General features: G+C 38.8%; 1 protein-coding gene across 2 annotated transcripts in view; it reads left to right on the top strand.

Moving 5' to 3' along the window:
- The window catches only part of LOC100770349 (glutamate receptor 3), a 268038-nt gene that overhangs the window by 224853 nt on the left and 19166 nt on the right, over positions 1 to 24019 (top strand). The gene's annotated exons all lie outside the window — the stretch shown is intronic.

Below are 24019 nucleotides of genomic sequence, written 5' to 3'. Positions count from 1 at the left end.
AGGCTCAGGGAGTGTCCCTCCATGAGAGATGGGCTCCTAAAGTCCCTCCCTATGCTAGGGATAAGTACTGATCCACTACAAGAAACCCCATAGATTTCCAAGGTCTTCTCACTGACACCCACATTCAGGGGGTCTGGATCAGTCCCATGCTGGTATTCCAGCTTTCAGTCTGGGCACCAAGAGCTCTCCCTTGTTCAGGTCAGCTGTTTCTGTGGGTTTCACCAGCCTGTTATGGATCCCTATGCTCATCAGTCCTCCTTCTCTGCAACTGGATTTCAGTTCAGTTCAAGGTTGAGCTGTGGGTGTCTGCTTCTACTTCCACCAGCTGCTGGATGAAGGCTATACAATGGCATATGAATTAGACAAAATCTCATTATCAGGTGAGGGCATTTAAGGCAGCCTCTCCTCTGTTGCTTAGATTGTTAGTTGGTGTCATCTTTGTAACTCTCCAGACATTTCCCTAGTGCCTGATTTCTCTTTGAACTTATGTCTCCCTCTATTATATTATCTCTTACCTTGCTCTCTTCTGTTCTTCCCCCAACTCAACCTTCCTGTCCCATCATGTCTCCTCACCCCTTTTCTTCTCCCCTTCTCATTCTACTAGCTCCCTCTCCCCTCCCCCCATGCTCCCAATTTGCTCAGGAGATCTTGTCCCTTTCTCCTTCTCCAGGGGACCATGTATGTCTCTCTTAGGGTCCTCCTTGTTTACCAGCTTCTCCGGAAGCCTGGGCTGCAGGCTGGCAATCCTTTACTCTATGTCTAAAATCCACATATAAGTGAGTACATACAGTGCCTGTCTTTTTGTGACTGGGTTACCTCGCTCAGAATGGTTTCTTTTAGTTCCATCCATTTGCCTGCGAATTTCAAGATTCCATTGCCTTTTTTCCCCCCGCTGAGTAGTACTCCATTGTGTAAATGTACCACATTTTCTGTATCCATTCTTCAGTTGAGGGGCATCTATGTTGCTCCCAGATTCTGGCTATTACAAATAATGCTGCTATGAGGATCACACATTTCTTCAGTATCTGTTGGTTATCTACGATATGACTTTTCAAGTGCAGGAATAAAAGAGAAAATTCCTTCCACAAGTGCACCAGTGCCAAGTATGTTGACATTTTGTGATGATTGGAAAAATGTACCATTAATCTTCCTGACTTCTACATTTCCTAATGTTAAGTAGCACACCAAACTATAAAAATATTTTTGTTAAAACTTTTGTCACTTAATACTATGATGCAATTGATGTTGTGCCACACAATATATCCCGGTGGGTTCAGCCAAATATCATTAGCCTGAAAACCAAGCTGGGCTTGGTAGCATATACCTGACAGTCCAGCATTCAGGAGGCTAGGGCAAAAAAGTAACTCGTTTAAGATCATTCTAAGCAACACAGCTACCTAAAGGTCAACCTGGGCTACAGAATGAGACATTGTCTCAAAAAATTGTGTGGTTAAGGTTTGAGAATACAGTCAAGTCAAGCCATATACAAGAGAACACATAACAAAACCAGAAAGAGATGAGTTGACACTAAATGATGTCAGGTTGGAGACATAGTTATACATACTACATTGTAGTTTTAGAAAACAAAAGCAGTCTTTCAATTTTATGTGGCTGTTTTGATGTCTTACCCATAAAGTGTCTTTTCTGTCATATGCTACATTAGATAGCAAATGCCATAGATTGACCTTATAGGTCAAGGCTGGAAATGGAGTGACAGCCACAAAGTAAGGATGCTGAGGCCTCAGAGAAGAGACAAATACATTGAGATATCTGTTGGCTTTCCCCATCACTTAGCAAACAAATAATTCACTCCAAGAGCTTCTTTGCAGGCAAGGAGGAGGCTGAATAGAAAGAACAACCTCCAAAGAAGTATTGACCTAACAACTTAAGCACACAACTCAAGCCATATCTGTATCTTGTCTTTGAGAGACAGAGGAAAATGTGTTATAGAAGAAAAGCTAATAATAATATAGATTATATTATTTATTCATCATTCTTTTAGTAATTCTCCTTTTGAGATTTTCTTTGATCCAAGCTTCATGCTAAGCACCAAGGAGCTATACATCTATGTAGGCAAAATTAAAATCCATATTTTTGTCGGATCACCTGAAAATATCCAGACAGGCTTTTCCACCATCAAGTAGATGATCATCCCTCCAGTGAAGCTGTTCATCACTATTTATTTTCCCAGCTCCCCAAGATAAGGTAACCTATGCATATGCTCCACAGTAACTAGAAGCAGGGTTACTGCTTCTCCATAGAATAAAAGACTTTTATCCTCCAGGAACTCATAATCATCTATCAACTTCTAAGTGGTCTATCAACGTCCAAAACACAATTGGATGTTACCATGTTCCATCCATATAAGAGCCCTACAATGTAATTAAAACAGGAGGTATTTTATCTATAACATAGAGAAGACAGCTGAGGCATGATGGCATTGTGACTTGCTGAATGACACTCGGCTAATGAACAACAGCTGGAACACGAACCCTAATATTCTTAGTCCTCATTAAGTTCTGATGTATGTTCATGAATCAGCCTTTACTGAGCACCTGCCCATGCATCTGTACCATGTCCTGGTTGATCTTTGTTTTCACTGCCTTTTAGCAGAAGAATCTTGGCCTGCTGTAGTGGCACATGCCTATAATACCAGCACTTGGGAGGCTGAGGTAGAAAAGCCACAAATTTGAGGCAAGACTGTATATAAGACTGTGTCAAAACTAAATGTGAAAAGGGAAAACCTTAAAGAAGATTGTTTTTCCATGCTCTGGCATCTCCAAACTGATCCAAAGAAGGAGGCAAAGAAAGGGAAGACATTTATAAAACTCAAAGGAATGTTGTAAGCCCAGTAAATTCCCACCTTTACATGATTTGTTACACTTTCTGACATGCTATGACTTACATCATGCATGGTGGATAAAACAGAAAGGAAGAACAGAATGAAATTTGTTTTAGTTCTATACTCAACAATGACTTTCCTAATTTTCCTTGAAAAGGGGATATTGCTCCTCAACTTTCAAATTTGTCAATAATACAATCCCCGCTCTACTTTCCTCATTGGGTAGGTGACAAGATAATATCACCAAACATGCTTTAAAACTATGAAAGGTTCTATAAATCCCAGGATATATTAGAAGAAGTCCCCAGAAATAGGGCAATTAAAATAAAGTCACTCCAGAAAAGGGTCTGTACAGATCTGAAGGGTGTTTCTGAAAAATAAAATAAGAAATCTTCCACTGCTTTCTCAGTGGAAGAGATGTAGTTTTTCTTCTTAGTCTTGTGAGATTGGGGGTGCTCATTTGCATCCTCTCCCCGTCCTCCTGGTCCCACTTCTACTTCTAATTATAAATTACAACTGAATTCATCTGCTAGGTAATCCACCATTAGCCATTCCTTTGGGGCCCACAGATTCGACAACTTCAACATGCACGATTTAGAGCTGTCCTTGAAGACCACCTAGAAACTTCAGGTGCTTTCAAGGTGGCATGCAGGCCATCTGCCCAAAGTACCCAACCATATGGATGTTATTAGCCTATCTCTGTTCATCCTCCCAGGTAACCTACTTGCTTATGAGAGCATTTCACAGCCCAGAAAGCCTAAGGGGGTTAGATCTCAGTTCTCCTTGAGGCTGCCAACTCTCTCTGACAACATCAGGGTAATTAACATCACACAGGACTCCCAGATCTTTGCAAGAACTCTGAAAGTCTCTTCCCTAGAATTCATCTCAGGAGCTCACTTTCTGTTTTTCACCTGACAAAGTCAAATCATAATAGCCTTCCAGTTAAGGGAAAGAGGACCCATCTGTTCAATTAGGCTTTCCTTGGGTTCACCTGGCAAACCTACACAAATTAATTATTTATAATTATTCCTTGTCGCTATGTAGGATGCTGAAAACTTGACTGTAAGACTTGACATCTCAGTATACGCAACCTGTAGGAATAATGGACTTGGATCCTTAACTGCACTCCGCTTTTAAAAGAAAAGGGACAAATAACAAACAAAACTTTTGGTTGGATTTTTTCCCTCAAAGTAAGCATATGACAGTCTATGGTCATATTCATTTCATTCTTCCACATCTTCTATATTTTACCCAGAGTAAATAAATACTAAGTATCCACCATAGCAGTGGTGGCACCAGGAAACTGTATAGGAATGTAACCAAATCCCTGCCTTTAAGAAACATGCATTTTGCTGCATAGAGAGAAACAATGAACATGTGATGAAACACAGATATAGAATAATCTTTAAGAACTGCTAAGAGCTCTAAGGTACAATGGAGAATGACTTGTGATTAGCTATGAATATTTGAAGTGAAAGCTTGAGGGTGGGAGGACTCAGAGAATGTCTCTCTAGGGAGTTAGCATTTAATTCAAGAAGAAAAGTCATGTGAAAATCTGACATGTGAGGATAAGAAAGAAAGAAAGAAAGAAAGAAAGAAAGAAAGAAAGAAAGAAAGAAAGAAAGAAAGAGGAAGGAAGGAAGGAAGGAAGGAAGGAAGGAAGGAAGGAAGGAAGGAAGGAAGGAAGGAAGGAAGGAGGAAGAACAGGAAAAATCCCCAAATGCTTTAGGGGACAAAAAGAAAATCATTGTGTCTAAAAAATGAAAGCCCACACTAAAGTTACAGGGATAGAGACTGATATATCATATTTAGGATACATTTTAGTAGTGAATTTATGAAACCTTCCAATGGATTATATGATAATTGTGACTGAAAAGAGCTAGCCAAAAATGTTTGGTTTTTGACTATATTTCTCTCCAGTGACCACTATTGAAATCTTTAAGTGTTACATCTTTTAATGACTCAGACACTTAGTAAACTATGGCAACAAAGGCTGAAGAGGCATGCTAGAATTGAAGTATTGAAGAAAGTTACCTGTCTGAAGAGAAAATTGTCTCTATTACAACCTTTTTTCATATGAAAAGTAATTTAGCATGTTAATTGACATATAATAATATGTGTACTTATTTAAGGAATATGGTATTATAATCATAAATGTGTGCAATGTATAATGATCAAATTAGAGTAAATATGGTATCCATTGCCCTCAAATATCATCATTTCTGTGTGTCAGAAAACTTCAAACTCTTCTCATCTAGTTATTTTGAAATATATAAATAAAATATCAGAAATATTTTCCCTACCCTATGTATACTGTACTATGATACGTAGCACCTACTCTCTTGCATGAAATGGCTTATGTATAAGTTTATGAAAGAAGGAGTTTAGAAATGACTTTAAGACAGCCAGGGCAGTGGTGGCACATGCCTTTAGTTCCAGCTCTCAGCAGGCAGACCAGGTGGAGCTCTGTGAGTTCAAAGCCATTCTGGTCTACAGAGTTTGAGGCAGGATAGCCAGGGCTACACAACACAGTGAAACCCTATCTTGAAAAACAAGAGAAATGATTTTTAAAAGTTATCTCTAAAAGATAGTACTGCATTGAAGCAGTTATAGTAGGGTAAACTGAAAATTGTTACTCAAGTCAAAAATCCTCTACATTCTATTTTAGTTCTAATTGTATCCTTTATATTTAGTATGTGAAGATGATGTTCATTAAAACAATACTCTCTGAAGAATATTTTACATTCTTTGAAATGAGTCTGAGGAACTGACATTGAAAAGCAAAATCCATCCATACTTGGGCAAATAGTATCAAATGCAGGAAGTTTTCATAGCTGATGTTTCATATTTTAAAAGAACCCAATTGCATTAGGCACTATTTCAAAACAAGATCAATGATCCCTTAACATGGTAGCAGTATGAATGGAGTAACACAAAGAGACCCAAAGCCCTCTTACACAGAGGTTTGAAGTCTGATTTTAAAATGTTTGAATACAGCCACTGTCCTCAGATAAGGCCAACAGAAAGACACATTCCCACATACAAATTGGGTACTTGTGATTATTATATTATTGAAGCCTGTTATATACTAAAATAGCAGGAAGGACAGTGCCCTACGAGCCAGATCCTAAAGGATGCTTCTGTTCTATTTGCTCAGCCTTGAATTTCAGCCAATTTCATAAACAAATTTAAGAATAACACAATCAATATTTGAGAAGTCTAAGGATGTGCCTAAGTGGTAGAGCACTGGTCTAGCTTGGGTTCAGTCTCTAAGGGTGCTGAGGGAACCAGGGAAAATGGTGACTATTAAGAATAAATTAAAATAAACTCTAGTAGACTTTGATAAATCCATGTTGCTCAGAACCAAGGAAAAGTTGTTTAAGTTACTAGAAGTTTTTGATACAACAAACAGAAAACAGCTGTAACTTCTCATGGCTCACTAATGATCCTAACTCAGAGCATTGCTATCTGGAAGCATCCAACAAACAACCAAATCACAAGTTGTTAAATTGTTTCCCAACATTACATTTGGACAAGATATTTAACCTAAAGAGAATACGTAACAAAAATACTACACTAAGGGACAGGAAAAAAGTTCAAAATGTTATATTCTAGAGTAGAAATATGAGAAAAAGATAAAAGGAACATTTTGATAGAGCAGCGATTCTCAGCCTTCCTGGTGTTAAGACCCTTTAATACAGTTCCTCATGTAGTGGTGACCTCCACCCATAAAATTATTTTTGTTGCTACTTCATAACAACTGTTTTGAACTGTAATGTAAATATTTTTGGAGACAGAGATTTGCCAGAGGGATCCCACAGGATGAGAACTGCTGTAATAGAGCAATCTAAAGAGAGAATGGCTGACCTCAGTGAGCTGTTCATCACTAGCAGTCTTTAAGAATAGATTGATGGCCAGTTGTTAGAGATGTTGAAGAGGTATTTTAGTATTCTATTTTATTGAGATGGAGGGTGGGTCTTGTCATGTTGCACAGGCTTCTTTCAAACTTTTGGGTTTAACTGAACCTTTTATCTCCCAAGTCTTGGGACCACAGTTACAAACCAGCCCAATCTGTCATAGGAACTGTATTCTTATTGTTGTTTGGTTTTTGCTGTCTTTACTTGTTTTCTGAGGGAAGACCTCACTATATAACACAGGCTCATCTTGAGTTTCTGACTCTCCAGCCTTCATCTCCAAAGTACTGGGGTTAGATACATGCATCACCACAACAAAGTTGGGTGCTATTTTAAAATACAGACTACTGGGTCTTATGTCCCCACTCAAGATTCTGGTTTCTAAGTACAAATCTCTGTAGGGAATTTCAAGCAATCTTATCTAGTTGTAGGCTGAATAAGAAGACCCCTGGAAAATGACAAATGTGGAGGAAATGAAACTACAGGTGAATAATGCCCAGAGACTTTTAATTTTTTTTTCTAATTTTGTCCTACATTTTTGTCCTGTGATGCAGATAGCCCCTTCCTTTTCCATTGCCCTTTTATTGGATAGCTCTGGCTTGATGGGGACTGTTTTATTAATGTCTATATGGACCATAAAGGGAGCCCTGTGGTTCAAGCTTCCTATCCTGAAAGACTGCAGATAGGCAGGTCCAAACACCAGTTACCAGTGAAGATTGTCAATCAGTATGACCTAGGAAATAGAATGGAACTACAGGAATTACTGAGATCAAAATGAAACTGCAGTTGGGAATACAACAAGAGCCTGGAAACCAGTCCCCAAGTGAAAAAGTTTGCCCTAATTTCCTTTAGCAGACCCTCCCTTCCCTTTCTTCCCCTGATGGGGCTTTGAGTGATTGAGATTTTTATGTTAGGGACTTTACAGAAACTTCAGGAACCTCTTACCTCAACTGTCTCTACCTGGAAGAATTTGGGCAACTATCTCTAGATACTAGTAGGAAAAGGGTCTAGAAAGAAAAGTACACACGAAATTTCATAAAAAGGAAAAAATGAGACAGAATATGTTAGAATACTCAGGACCTTAGAAATGAAAGCCTGCATGTAGAGGTTGCTCTTTCCCCGTATAACTTGCATCCATGTCTCAAACAATCTGGGCTTTGGTGGACGTATATGTGATTTTGTCCTTACATTTGTGTTTGTGGTAGGGGTCGGGTGCATGTCCCATGGCAAGTGTGTGGAGCTTGGGGGACAACTTGAGGGAGAGAATTTTCTCCTTCTCCCGTGTGAATCCTGGGATCCAATTCAGGTCACCAGCACCTTGGTGACACGTGACTTTACTTGCTGAGCCAGCTTGCCATTCCTGTAGTCAGGTTTATTTTAATTTTTTTAACAGAAGCTAAAAGAAATCCCAAGCTTCAAAATCCTCCAGTCTAGAGCCTAGGAAGTAATAAAGAGAAGCCTCCCATGAGTGAGTGAATTTGACCAGTGATTGGACTATGAGCCGAAGCCTACCTTTACTAAGGAAGACTAGTATGATACATCTTTCTGAAAAACAGTCCTATGATCAATAGCAGCTTTTTAGGCCTTAAATGAAGCAGTGAGCTTTCTGTAGTCTCTTCACCTCCTCTCCAGTTTATTGATGCTACACTGCCATAGCCATTTTAATGTACTAAGGTTACTGGGTAAACAGAAGTATAACTGTTGTTGTCAAAGTTTCCCATCCATAGAGGGGTCATGAAGTGTCTATTTAATATAGGCAGCAGGGTGGTGGTAGACTTCCAGCTGTTGAGCAGGAGAGACATGCTCTCCAGCCCAGAGGCCAGGTAGCCTAGCCTTCATCCACAACTGTAGCCATAGTCAGTTGATAAATTTTCTAATCTGTGTAGCCTTTATGGACTAAAACTGAATGTGGGCATCACTAAAATCCCTACAAGTTTAAGTTGAAACTCTTAATGAGTTACACGAGTGCTCCTCCACAAATCATTTGTACCTCTGGTGAAAACTTACAAAAGAGCCTGATCCTTCTTTGTACCTTTCTTTTGGTTGCCATCATCACTTGAAGAAAAAGCTGTGGGTACATGAAAGAGCCTTCTGCCATAGCTGGAGAGCAATTTTCTCTCTTTCATTCAGTCCAGATCAGTTTTTGTAAGGTTGGTCCAGTTTTTCCACATTTTGTTCCACTGGGATTCTTGTTGTTACCATGGATACCTCTTTCTGCCCTTGGCACTTTGGGGATGCAGCAGAGCATCCATTATATCAAGACCCCCTACCTTGAATCACTTTGTACTGCCTTTTTCTCTTCCCAGGCAATTTCTGGGCCTGCCCTTCTGCCAACTTAAAGATTAACGAGGACTAGTTTAAAACATTAATGTTTTGACGTCCTTCCAAATCTTTACCTATACAGCATAGCCTGAACTCCACTTGAAATAATCCATCAATCAGAAAATTCACAACAAATAAAAGAAATTGGTGGAAATTATTCATATTGTAGACATATTCTTCCCTGGATAACAGAAATCCCTTAATGCATTTTGCTGTTTAGAGATCATTAACTACTTGTCAGAGAAAGCTAGGCAAGAGGATTTTCAGAAGTAAGCATAGATCAGCCTGTGCACTGGTTAAGAAATAAAATATGATTTTTGAAAAAATGAATCAGCTGTATGACAATTTTTCTAGGAATTTATCTGTTATATAATATAAGGCACACTCTTATCTAGGCAAAGCAGCATAAACCAGGGAAAGAAGAGTTCAAAGAAGTTTAGATCATACTTCCATTAAGTCAGTTACATGGGCATGGTTGTGTTATTCCGACAGTCTAACAGTTCATCTTAGAGGCCCCTTTATACGCATAGGTCATGTTTTCAATTCTTTGGGATCCATACCTTAAGGTACCATCGTGGTGCTAAGACAAAAACAATGAGAAACTTAACAATTCTGCATTCCTTGATTTTGTTTAAATTTGTAGCTTTAATGTTGCATTAATAATGGCCTGTTTTGCATATCTGTTTGATTGTACCGTCTTAAGGATTCATTTAAACCTGGGGAGGACAGCATGACTCCTACCTGCCTCTCATTAATAACATACTTTTCAGCAACTAGATAATGAATGGGTTGGATATAAATCAGTAGAAATGCAGATTTCCATTAGGTGGGAAAAGGAGGAGCAATCTCCAAGTCATTTTGAGGTAGAAGGGAAAAAACTGCACATCTTAAAGAGAGATGACTACATAGGAAGGCTTGTGATTAAATATTCTGCTGTCTTTACATATCAGACAGTGAAAGAAAAGTTATCCTAGTAGAAATTAACTTTTGCAAATGACTTTGAATTTGTGGAATTAATGGAAACAAGTAGTTAATCATGGGGAAGAAGAAATCATGACTCTTGGCCACAGATTATCCTAATGGCTGAGATAGGGCTGCATATACAGTTCTTAACTGTGTTGACTTTAATGTAGAGACACACTTGGTAGGGACGGGCAAGGAAGATAGTGATCAGTAATTCCAGCTGATAAAAGTCTGCAACTGGTTGATCAGAGTCAGCATAGAAGGCAAGCAGACGTGTCTTAAAGGGGAAACACATAAAATGTATTATTGGCCTACACCACTCCTCTGCAATAACAGCAGATAATAACATTCTTGCTCAGGATTTAGAGGGCATGCTTTTCAAGTTACTGTATTTCTTTGGTGATAAGTTGCTGGCACAAAAATGAGGATTTAAGGGAAATGCATTTCAAAGCAATGACTGCCAATAAATTATTCCACAGGCCCCAAGTTTCTCAGGCACTAGCAAATACATGAAATTTGGAAATACAATCCTAGCTTTCAATTTCCTCTTATTTGTATAAGTCCTTTAAAATTCAACATGGCTTCTTCCTGCATTTGGACTACTGATCTTTACTGAAAAAAATGATAGCCTAGTCAACCTGAAATTCAAGTCAAATGAAATAATAGTGTGATCTGGTTTTCTGTAAGAGGTTTTCAGCCTATGAATGTTTTTTATTCTTTGAGAATTTCATACAGTACATTTTTATCAGATGCTTTCCTATCCACTAACTCTTCCCAGGCCCTCCTACCCATCAAACCTCATGTTCTTTTCCTCTTAAAGAAAAGGCAAATGCCACTAAAAAACATGGAGTCCAATTTTTTAGCTAACTACTCATGAGCATGAGGCCTACCTTGGAGTGGTTGATGTACCCAGTATCACTCCATTGGAGAAAATTGATTTTCTTTCTCTTCCAGCAGCTGTCAATTGCAAATAACTTCTTGGCTAGGGGTGGGACTGTGTGCCTACTTCCCTTTTTGTGTAGTGATTTTGTCTGGCTTGAGCCTGTGCAGATCTTGTCCCAGCCTCTGTGAGTTCACCTACGTATGTGCCCTGTTGTGTCTGGAAGATGCTATTTCCTTGCAATTGTCCAGCACCTCTAGCTCTTACAATCTTTCCAACCCTCTTACACATAGATCCCAGACCATTGGAGGAAGAGTATGATAAAACTATCTCATTCAGGGCTAAGCACCCTAAAGTCACTCATGTTCAGCATGTTCACACTCTGATTTTATTTCTGCTCAACAGTAGATTTCTAGTTGAGGCTCTAAATAAAAAACAACTTGGCTTCATCTCATGATTCTTTTTCTTGTTTTGTTTTTGTTATTTGTTGCCTAAAGGGGTTTAACTTACAAATCTACAATTTGGCAGCATTTGCTTTAGTTTGGGACTTTTGAAATAGCGTGGCCCAAGTATCTGGTGACTATATGACAGCAACCAAGCCAAATGGCTTTGACATTCAACTTGCCTGATTCCCAGGGAATTACAACCATAGAAAATATTAGTCCTATTTTCCTTTGGTGACTCAAGGCAAATGTACAGCAGTGACCTTAACACAAATGTAACATAGGGTGAAAACAGTAGGTAAAAGCACCTGCAGACACTTGACAGTCACTTAAAATTTTAGAAGAAATATCTCTGAAGGTCTATCACTTTGAAGTTTGATCATACACAACATCTCAACCTATCTAACAGAGCAGATAAAGGAAAGAACACTTGGAAAATAATGGGGGATTTTTTGAGTATTGCTCCTTAGCTGCTCATCCCAGTTAGAATTATTCCCTTGGGAAGGAGACTTGAAGAGACTCAGTTCAAACAACTTAACGTAACAACTTCTAGAACTAGAGAAATAGCGTCAAGCTGGCTGAAAATTTAAATAGCATTCTCAGTTTTTTCTAACAAGCATTTTCTTGTGTAATAATCTGTTCCTTGGAAGGAAATTGTGGTTCTTGGATAAATATAATGAGAATATTCTTTCATAGCATACCTAGACATGGGAGGCCATTTATTTTCAATTTTACACAAATAGGTTAAGTTCAAAAGAAACATTCTCAGCATGTGCGTGAGGAATTTTTGCCTGTAAAAATAACACAGCTTAGCTTTCTCTAGAGAGGCTTTCCATAAACACAGGCTGGCTAAGCAAATCCAGTGCAACAAATAAGCAAGAGTTATGTTTCTCCATTTGAGGCAGTCATTGCCTCCATCAACAGGAAAAAAGCAAGAAAATTTTATAAAGTAAACAATAGTAGTTCTTTGGGTCTTTTGGCTTCAATTCTAAGACTTGGATACCTGTTTAACTATTAAAATTTAAATTAATTAAAAGTGAATTTAAAATTCACTTCTTTAATAGTACTAGCCACATTTCAAGTAGACATGTGTAGATAGAAACTAGCATATTAGACAACACAGCTATAGGGAGATCAGTTGCATGGCACTTCTGTTAATTCTTTTGGCTTTGAGCATAAGAACCACATTTTATGCACCACCATTCCCCACTGCATCTAGTACAGTGCCTGATGCAACTATTAGATGGTGTTTTCTATGTTGTCATGAGTTATGCTAAACTTGTTATTGGCAGTCTTTTGCTTCATCATCTCAGTAATACTGTGAGGCAGGTCCTATTATTATCCTCATTTTCCAGATGAGAACCCTGAGGCTTAGTGAAGTTAACTGATTTGTGGAATATCACATAGCTAATAGGTACCCAAGCCAACTCTGTAACATCAAGATCAGTGCCCTACAAAGAAAAACACCACATCACTGGAAGTTTCACCATGGACAGGCATGCCCTTCCAGAGCACTGGTGATTAGGTAGTTCATCCATAGCACTCATACTGGCTAGGGCAGAAAAAAGACAGCTTGGGATCTGTCCATAAGCATGAAGACTAGGAATGTAAACAAGTATGCTGGTTTGTGTTTAGGTGCTGGGTATTAGATTAAGTCGCTATTTTGTACTTATCTAAGTAGATTAACAGAAAATTAGTGTTTTTTCTGGCATTTTGCATATGAAGACCATTGCTTTGACCTCAGTGATAAACACTCGAGGAGCATAACCATCCTATGAAGTCATCCTCACTTGCTGAATTTACCAGAAGGTTCTATGAGCTTCCATGCAGCATATTTGTGCCAGAACACGCAAATGCCAGCAAATCAATTTTCCTGCAGCTTTCACAGTTGGTGTTTGCCAGACAAAACCCTAGCCAGCCACGTTTTTTTTAATCAGCATAGTGCCTTTAGAAATAATACTTACTGGAACACATCTGACACAGAAAGGAATAAAAGACTTAAATCTAAATCCATCAATTCAAAGTGGTGAGCCACCAGAGAAGGTAAAATGTGAATATTTGAAATTGAACATTTAATGGCCCCATGTGGCCTTATAAGGTACTTTTTTTTTTTTTTACCAAGTATCTAATCAGTCAGATCTGGTTCGATCTATACCTCAGTGGCACTGAGAACGCTAAATCTGACACCATCATCACTGTTATATCTGTGCACATGTCATCATGTGCCCCAGTGTTATCTGCCTTGCTTTCCTGCATTAGTTACTTTTTGTGTTGCTGCAACAAAATACCTGTCAAAAGAAACATAAGGGTATATTTTTGGCAGACAGTACCAAGTTATACAGTCCATCATGGCAGGGAAGGCATGGCAACAGGAACATGGGGCAACAGTTGCATGTTATTCACAGTCAGGAAGCAGGAAGGGATGAGTGCTACTGCTCCATCTATTTTTCCTTTTTATTCAGTCTGGGACCCCAGCCCATGGAATGGAGCTGCCTACATTTACGGTATATTTCCCCTGATCAGTTAAACTTTTCTAGAAATACCCTCATAGATACAACCAAAGGTATGTTCCCACTGTGATTCTAAATCCTATTGAATTTTTAATAGAAAATTAACACCAACTACTCACTCTATGATGCATTCAAATTTTACTCCTTTCTTGTGTTCTTCCGGCACAAATTTTCTAACAAACCAAATCATACAAATTGCTGGGTTTTTGTTGCTGCGATAAATGTCATGACAAAAGCAACTTGAGGCTAGGCAGATGGCACAGTGATTGGGGCACTTGCTTTGCTTCAGGAGGACTCACACATGGGGTAGCTCACAGCAGCCTGAAACTCCAGCTCTAGGGAAATCAGATGCCACTAGCTTCCAAAGGAACCCACACTCATCGACATACCCATACACAGACACTCACATACACACACACACACACACACACACACACACACACACACACACACACACTTCTTCACAATTACCATTTTCCCTTTCTTGGCTGTAGAAGTAGAGAGAAGGGAGAGAATCTATACTTCCTTGTAAAACAATCTGAGTTTCAATTTCAACTATTCATGTATGTATTAAAATTAACATTTACTGATGGTACTCTATATGACAGCCATTGTTCTAAGTGCTAAATGTGGGTATTTTCCCATTGTGTGCAGTGAAACAAATGAACAAAAATAAACAAATGCTGTTTCAGACTTTACAAACAACAACAACAAATTAACAAAATAGTACATTTTCATTTAGAGTTAGTGCAATGAAAGGAAAAAAGTAGATAAGCCAACAAAGTGCTAGTGGTGCATTTTATCAGGGCTGATTGCAGAGGACTTGTTTTTGACACCTAACTGAACTGGAAAAGCAGGCTACTTTCAGGCAACTGGAATATGCTTAGTCTCACTTGGCAAAAGATGCCAAAGGTAAATTGAATCAGAATAGAAGTCTGACTTTGTATGCCAGCAAGGGACAATAGAGAGGTCACTGGAAATTTCGCTGAACCTATCAGTTTGGAAAGGAGCCATCTGAAATAGCATTCCTTAAAGTAGAAAAGAACCTGCCGTGAACTGTAGAAGATAGTGTGAAAATGTTAGGCAAAGTCATTTTCAATGAGTTCTTGACAGTTGAGGGCAAAGCTCAGCGTCAAAGCTAAAAAGTGACGTCTATTTCCACTGAAGTTATCTAAGTGCCCAGCCCCCAAAATAACTCAGACAGGATCATAATCCACCAATAGAAAAGCTAATAATAGAAGACAGCAAGCATTTCCTTCTCCTCGCCTCCTACCAATACTCAGTCACAAGGCAATCATTGATTGAAGCAAAAGGGAACTGAGACACAGTACTTGTCTGTATGTTTGAAGGAAGGACAATGAAATTGGGGTTTGGGTCATGGTTTAGAAATGAAATCATTTCCGGTGTTCCTTGATCCTAATCGAAATGGAAATATTCCCTTTGCTAAGTGGGGGTTGTGAAATTCAATGATTCCCAATACACCTCATCAAAAGTACTTCAAAGCCTGTGTGAAAGAAAAACACACAATCAGATGTGCTCTTCCTCACATCTGCCTCAAATTGTCTTGTTCCTTTATGTGATGCAAAAATTAACGATCAGGATCTATAGCAGGGTTCCAGGGAGTAACAAGAATATTCTTGAGAGAAGCAGGGCAAGACTAATTTCAAAGTTACTGCCAATTCCCAAAAGCTCAGAAAAAAATACTTTAGAAGATAAGTTGCTCTCTTTAATCAAAGAGGAGATGGGCAGTCTTCCAGTAAAGCAGTTGAGAGTTTTAGGGAAAGATCTGTCTGAAGCCTTCAATTCAGCAGACTTGGGTAGTGTCTCAGCATCATTCATTATTATGTGATCTTAGACAACTTGTTGAATCAACAGCAAATCTTCAAATTTCCATATCCTCTAAGGTGGCATGCTGCTTGGAACTTGCCTTAAAACTAGCATAGTTTTTCCAAGGCTTGTCTATTTGAAGTGACTTTATGGTGGGTGGATAGAGACAAATAGATAGGCTAATGTCTTTTCTAGTATCTCTTGCCCATTGGCCTCTCCCCCTTGATTCCCTAATTCATAAACCAGAACTCATTGTTTCATTCTACTACCAATATTTATTGAGCCCTACTGGGCCCAGATGCTGTTCTTAACTCTCAGGTTCCAACAATCAATGAACAATAGCTGCTGGAGCCGCCTCAAAGGGCTCCTGAGGTGCATAATTGAGATGATGGTATGTGTTAAATCACCTTGGCAGCCAGAAAGGTGTAGACCAATATAACGTTGAAATATATCCAACTTTCTTCTACTTCCAGCAATAAGAAACCGAAGGAGTCTCTGAATAACGAAGGGTGATGCCTGCAAGGGTGTGTGCCAGGCCAAACTCTTGCCACAAAATTCTCTCCTTCATGAACTTAAACCTACTATTAGAAATTTCCATTGTCTGAGTCACAACTAAGGAATGTCTGGAGCTTGGTGTGGTGGTGGACACCTGTACCATGAGCACTCAGGAGAATAAGACAGGAGGATTATAACCGCCTGGGCTACCTAGTAAAGCACTATAGGAAAAACACAAACAAAAAAAGAGATTTGGTGGCAGTGAGACTTCTGACTCTCGGAACTTGACAAGAGGACTACACTATTCATACCTTACTGTACCTCTTGCAGTCTCCTACCATGCCCGCCTCACTAGGGTATACATGAGCAATACTCTCTTCTAGCTCCATCCGACCTTGGGAAAGACAAAGGCAGAGGGAGGGCTGGAGCTCTCCAGAGCAACTGCACCATCGGCTTCTTTTCCCTCTAGCACCTTGCCTTGCAAAAGTTACCTGTCCATATCCCAAGTATTTGATCTGCCAGGTAGCATTTGCTTGTAAATATTCGGAAGGACACACACGATACATGGATTCGGTGAGTGCCCAGTTCAGTCAAGGTGAAAGCCAAAGATCCATTTTTGACTTTGTGACAGCTGTCAGTACCACAAGGGCTAAACAACACAGAAGGAAACACATTATAGGCTACAATTGCAGCCTCTTAATTAAAGGTTCAATCTAGTGATGAAACCACTAAACTGTCAAACAATATTATAAATTTAGAGGGAGAAAAAGAAGTCCTGGGAAATCTTAATCTTACCTCCCTTGCTTTCTCTCCTATATATAACAGACTAGTCCTAAATGGAGCATTTTAAAATGCCAAGAATACCAGATTCCTTCTGGGGACATACATCCCCCCATTCAAATCAAAATGTATCCCTTAGAAAACACAAAAGCCCATATAATATCAGTGAACCACTCTATGATGACCGAGGCTGCTGTCAAAAAAGGGATGTGAGATGGTTCTCTGAGGGGGTCTGACAATTATATTATGGGGAAGGTAGGAGTTGAGATCTCCAAAGTCAAATCTAGTCCTTCCATGGTATTTGGATACAAGGCAGTGATTTATTGGCCTTTTCTTGATTCATTCAATTAACTCTAGATTATCCATATGAGGACAAATGTCTGTTGAAGGGAAAACTGTTTTCCTATCCAGATAATGTTAATGGCCCTATATCAAGCACATTTGTGGTCAACTCTGTTGGCACATTTTAGGAACAGACTTTGAAAACAATAAAAATACATCTGGAAGATTATGACCAAAAAAGGAGAACTGATTAGGATTCTTGTCAGACAATATAAACAAAAATAGTGTCCTTATATGTATAGCCTACAAAGAAGTAGTCAACAGGTAACTTTGTGATGGTTGACTTCAGACTATACATTGTGTGGGAAAGAGAGCTCATTTACTCTGAATCACTAAATTGAGGAAAGTCAGACCACATTGATGGCTCTTCCCTTTAATTTCCATTCATCTACAGACATATCTTGAGAAGTTGCTTAATACATGCTAGGTATTACCACCAGATCCTGAGGTGGGGAAGACCAAAAGAAGACATGCTCCCTACTCAGAAGGGCCCAACTTTGTCTGGGGATCACCTTTCCTATGCACAAGGATTGGTGGTAACTACTATGGAAAGATGGAAGAGGAAAGCAAGGGCGTGATTCAAGCAGAAGGAAGAAATAGGATAAGATAAGGGAGTCTTTTATTATAGAAGGCAGCCCAACAGAAAAACCATTACAGATAAACCTATCTTGTAGGAGCTAGAGATACATCATCAGCAGAGGCATTTGAACAGAGGAGGCATCACTGGAGGGGAGGTTGAGCAAGATGACTTTGTAGGTGCCTCTATTTCTGCCACTGTATCTAATGACTCCAAGCAGATGTTCTATTGACCAAATAGATATTCCATTCTAACACAGAGAAAAAGTAGAAAATCATACTAAATAGGTTTCCCCATGAATAGGGTTCTATTTCATGGGGATTTTAATGTTTAAGCCTCAAAATACTACAAAACATAAATTTAAAAAGGAAGATTAGGCTGGTAAGATGGTTCAGTGGAAAAAGGCACTTTCTACCAAGCCTGATGACCTGAGTTTAATCTCCAGGATCCAAATAGTGGAGACAGAACCAACTCCTGTACATTATCCTCTGGCCTCCAAGGCATGCCATGGAATGTGTGTGTGTGTGTGTGTGTGTGTGTGTGTGTGTGTGTGTGTGTGTGTGTGTGTGTGTGTACATGTGCACATTTACATAACAAATAAATAAATGCAACTTTAAATTTTAAGGGAAAATGACCACACTAACTTTCTTCCTCCACCAACAAAAATGTAAAACCGAAAATTCAAATAATAATGATTTTTCTTACTAGCAGATCTCAGATGTTCTGCAGGAATATACCTTGAAAACCAATAATACTGAAACATGTGATAGCATTTATAAGATGAAGTCATGATTCTGTAAACATGGGTCTAAGGTAATTTCAGATGCTATTGAAATATATTCTGCCACTAAAGTAAATTTGTCTATCTTTACTATAAAAAGACATGATTCTTTCCATTTCTGGTGTTCTAGAGATTATTCTAAGAATACTTTAACCCGTCAATTTCTAATAATCTTTTGAAGTGGGTGTTTCAAACCCATATCCTTTTACAGATGAGGAAATTAAGATGTAGAGGCCAGAAAATTCATGCCCCTAGCAAGAGGGACTCAACCCCAAGGAGTCTGGCTCCATGCTCTTTTGCATATACTTTTGAGATTATATTTCCCTTCTTCCTTTGCTTCTGTCCAACCCTTCTGTGTATCCACCCCTTGCACTCTCCTCTAATCCCCATGCTGTTATCATAGCACTGTAGAGTCCGCTGTACTTCTTTGTGTCTACAGAAGAATTCTTTTATCACTGAAGCACCACTGGATTATAGTAACAGATAACAAACGCCACCATTACAGAGATGCAAGGGCATATAGGTGACCTGGGTGGCAAGTGAGTCACTAATCACTGGCTGCCACCTAACAGATTTGCATGTCCCAAGATTCAAATTTTTAGCTGCACACACACACACACACACACACACACACACACACACACACACACACACACACACAGAGAGAGAGAGAGAGAGAGAGAGAGAGAGAGAGAGAGAGAGAGAGAGAGAGTTTACATCTTTGACCTTCATGCTTTATTGCATGCAAATAGAAGTGTGGCTTCGGAAGTCATTAGAGCAGAGCACTAAGTGATCTGCTCTAGCGGATTAATTAATCTGTTCCTCCTCCATTCATGTATTTCCTCTTTTGATTTCCTTTGATAATTACCTGGCAGTGCTGTTTCATAGCCTCACCACATAAGTGATTCTATTTTTTCCCTTTTTGACAAAATGTGGTGCTCTATGGGATGAAGGGAATGAATCGTGGCAGGTTGGGGAAAAAATGAACTTGTTATTACAGACCCAGCCATAATTTTTTAAATTGAAGTTCAGATGACTAAACTAGCATTAGTCCATTTTATTGCTTTTGGCATTTCAGCCAAAATAAAATAGTCTCTAAAAAAAGAGAAATTTCTAATATTTATTTTTCTTCTTTTTGATCTGAATGCCATACTGTTAGTGAAATACTAGCGAGGAAGATAAATGCCTCTGCTTAATTTTTCTCACTTGTGAGCAATTTCTTCCTTCTCATTCTACCATCCTTCAAAAACTAGTCATCACTCGTTGCCCAGTCACTTCTGCCACTCACTGACTTGACATTACTGTATCCATTAGTAGATGCTATGTGTATAACACATACATTCAAAGTGCCCACTTCAAGCACAACCCACCATATATTCTAGAAATGCATCATTACCTAAAGGAATAAATCTTCCCATCTGTGTCAGCAATCAAAGAAGTCAACTAAATGATGAAGTAAATTAATTCAAAACAGAGCATGCTTGGAGCAGAATTCATGGACTTTCTTTTGGCTTATAAATTTATCCATATTAGTAATAGCTGTTTTGCTAATAATATAGGATGCAAACTGTTCAGCAACATCCTCCTCCCTTATCTGATTGGGCTAAATGAAGAATAAAAGAAATCAATTTATTTTAAAAATGCCCATCATGGTGTTGTCTTTAATGACTAGGAGGGAGAAAATTGTAAATATAGTATCTTTACAGATTGAAGGGTTATAAAATAGGTGTGCTTATTCTGGCAAAACCATAAGGAAGTACAAGTTGGTAGTAAAGACCAAATTATGACAGTTGTTACCTTAGCAAGAAGGGAGAGGTATAACGAGAGCGAAGACGATCCGTAGTCCGTAAGGTTAAGATATCTTTATTCAGATAAACACCGGCCAAGCATAAGCCAGAGCGTGCCCAGAGGCAGCAGGCTAGGGAGGCCAGAGAGAGGGTCCCCACGTGTCTGCCACCCCCTTAAGAACCTAACACACATCATCCTGAACCTCTCTTGACCATGCCCTGTCAGGCGTAGTCAAGCACACCTGTAGCTAGCTCCTAGGAGGCAGGGCTACAGTGTCTCCCTACAGAGAGGCACATGACTCTGGAAGACAAATAGGTCAAATTCAAGTAAGTACATGGCTTACTTTAATTTTTAGAAGGCACATGAGTGTTCTCAAGTTATTTTTATGTGTGTATCTTACTTATTTACTTTCTCTTAATTTGGGGTAGCAATGAGGCAGGAAATTGCTGTTGAAGGATAGTCAGTGACAAGTTACTTCATTATGACACTTAGAAATTGCCTTATCTATCAGATGAATACAATGTATATATGAACATCCATGTCTATGGGTCACATTTAGATCTTCAAAGACATTGATTATTAATTTTGAAGTTATTGTTATGGGCAGATACCAAGTCAGATTACGTACCATTTTTCTGGTCTTGAACTCTCTGTCCTCCTGTCTCAACCTATCAAATACTGGAATTACAAGTGTGTGCCATCAACTCAGGCTTATAAGTAGTGTTTTAAATACGTTTGTAAAGCAAAGTGTGTATCCTGGCTTAGCAGGTTGATAGGTTTAGCAAAAGATAAGCTCAATAATCTTTAGATAAACTTGAGTTCTAGATTTCTACATATTAGAATGCTAGTTGTGGTGGCCATTTTTATTGTCTTGATTTTGGGGGGTTTTGTTCAAGACAGGGTTTCTCTATGTAACCCTAACTGTCCTGAAACTTGCTCTGTAGACCAGGCTGGCCCCAAACTCAGATATCTGCCAGCCTCTGCCTCCTGAATGCTAGTATTAAAGGCATGCACCACCACCACCTGGCTTTGTCTTGATACCTTTTGACAAGCTCTGCAGCAAGGACTGAGCAACAGTCAAGGAGTTACTTCTGTGGGAACAGGAAAGATTATTAGAAGCCATAGAAAGCATTTGTTCTGGGTCTTGCAGGAATAATAAGGTAATTCAGGCAAAAACAAAACACATAATCAGAGGCATCAGACATGAAACTACATGGCTAACTTCAGTGAATAGTCTGCAGTCCAGTGTGAATAGATCCAAGGAAAGTGCAGCCATGAGCATAAGTACCCTTGGATATCGGATATATGATTTACAATTTTGTCTTATAGATTTTAAGAAAATTTCAGAGAATCATAAGGAAGGTTGAACTGAGATTGGGTTTGCACCTTGTAAGGATCAGTTGAATAGATAAATTAAGCAAGGAGATTTGTAGGGAGACAATAGAGTCAAGACCAAAACAAAAGATGGAGGGTTTGCTCTAGAGAGAACAACTGCAATGATAATGGAAAGATGAAAGGACAGTTTTCACAGCATTTCTACATAGCAATAGTGAAGGAGACAGGGAAAAGGCAAACCAAACTGTCTCGTTAGGTGTCCAGTGGTTGAGTGGTAGCAAGAGACAGGCTTTCTAATGAAATGTTTTATAAGAAGTTATCTTTAGACTGTCAATTGGAAATGTCCACCAAAAGGCCTTGTTTTCTATTCCCTCAAAGCAAATATGGAACCTAACCTCTTAGATCCACTTTCATTGATCCTATCCTAGTCTTGTCCACCACCATCTGTACCCTGAACTCTTAGAATAGCCTTCAAAGTAATGTCCCTGCTTCTACTCTGGCCCACCTTCTTGTCCATTCTCTACCCAGCAGTCAGAGAACTGTTATAAAATATTTAATTGGATGTTATCACATGCAGGCCTCCTCAAAATCTTCTAACAGTTTCTGATCTCATGTATAATAAATCCAAACTTCTTAATCATAACTTACAAGCTCTGACTAGATTATCTTCCTAAACTTGTTTTCCACCAGTCTTGCTTTTGCTCATTCAGTTATAGCCACCCTGGCTTCTTTTTTTCTATACTTTATGCAATCCAAATGTGTTTCGTGAGATACATACAGTTTCAGTGACTCCATGAGGTTTTCTATGGGTGTCTAATTGCCATAAGTGTGAGGCTTAACTTTTATGGAGGCAGTTCTGGTAATTCTAGGATCTATGTGGACAAATCTGAGCAAGTCTCAAAAAAATGCATTGTTAGAGGGATATGACAGGAGCTGGAGAAAAATCTCTTAATAGAAGAAAAATTTAAAATGCAATGCAGATGACCAAAGTTCAAAAAAGAGCAACTAAACGACTTATCAAACAAGCCAGGATGGGTGCCAAAAAAAGCTCACAGAAGGACACTTGAAATCATGGTATGTGTTTATTGATTTTACCATACTATCTCATCCCTGATTAAGTGTCATCTTATAGCTTCTTTCTAGGGTTCTCATTCCTAAGGATATAACTACCAATGCAATTGGAAGTTCTGGGGCCATTGTGGTCATTTTTCCTTTATAGTCTCTACAGGGATACACATGGAGCTACAAACATATTAAGTATTTGACACACATTCTAAACTCAAATGAACTTTAAAAGGATTTAATTCAAACTGAAATAGTAAAGACAAGGGTGATTTAGACTGATAGAAATAACTAACAGTTTTTGTGATGCTTCCACTTGAATGGAAAGGACACTATTTGTTCTATTATATACTTCACAACCCCAGTCACTACTCAATAAATATTTGTTGCAAGGGTAGACGCATGACTAAATACACTAACACAACTTCAAACCCTATTATTCAAAACTAATGCTCCAATGAGAGAAAGCAAACATTTTGTTTATTCTGTCGTGGTCATACTTCAGTAGTGCCATGTTTATATCTAAACACTCCAATTTAAAAGAGCCATCACAAACTTGAATGAGCCTATGGTTGAAAGAGCAAAGTTCTGAGAGTTTTGGAAGCAGTAACAGCCAATAGAATTAATCTGATGCGATCAGGAAGGGATGTAATAAAACTCTTGCAGTATTTGAAGGATCGCCATGTGGAACAGCACACAGAATTACTTTACATAGCTCTATCAGGTGGTGCCAAGGAACAGAGTTCTAGAAAAATAGAAAGATCAGCTCAGAACAAGGAAGCACTTTATTGTAACTGACCTCCCATGCCATTCCAATCATCTCTTTCAGGTAAATACAGAATTAAAATATGGTAGAAAATCAAGGGGGGATTTCTTTACCAAGCAGAAAATTCAAATGAGAAAGTGCTTTCTAAAGCCAGATTGTAACCAGTTAGTAGGTCCATGAAACCAAGTCTTGCTGGCCAGGACTAGAATTTTTAAGTGTATTTGAAAATAGCAGAAAGCATCACAGTTAGGATGATAAGCAGTTTGGAGAAATTTGTTTTTAAAACATGTTGACAGCTTTCTGAAAGTGTGAGGACAGTCACAGTGTAGCATGGCTTTGATACTGTGGACTGCAATAAAAATTGTTTGGGTGCTGGTTAAGAGCAGTTGCTG

Source organism: Cricetulus griseus, chromosome X (assembly GCF_003668045.3).
Source record: "Cricetulus griseus strain 17A/GY chromosome X, alternate assembly CriGri-PICRH-1.0, whole genome shotgun sequence".
Lineage (NCBI taxonomy): Eukaryota > Metazoa > Chordata > Mammalia > Rodentia > Cricetidae > Cricetulus > Cricetulus griseus.
This window is presented reverse-complemented; position numbering and strand designations above follow the sequence as displayed.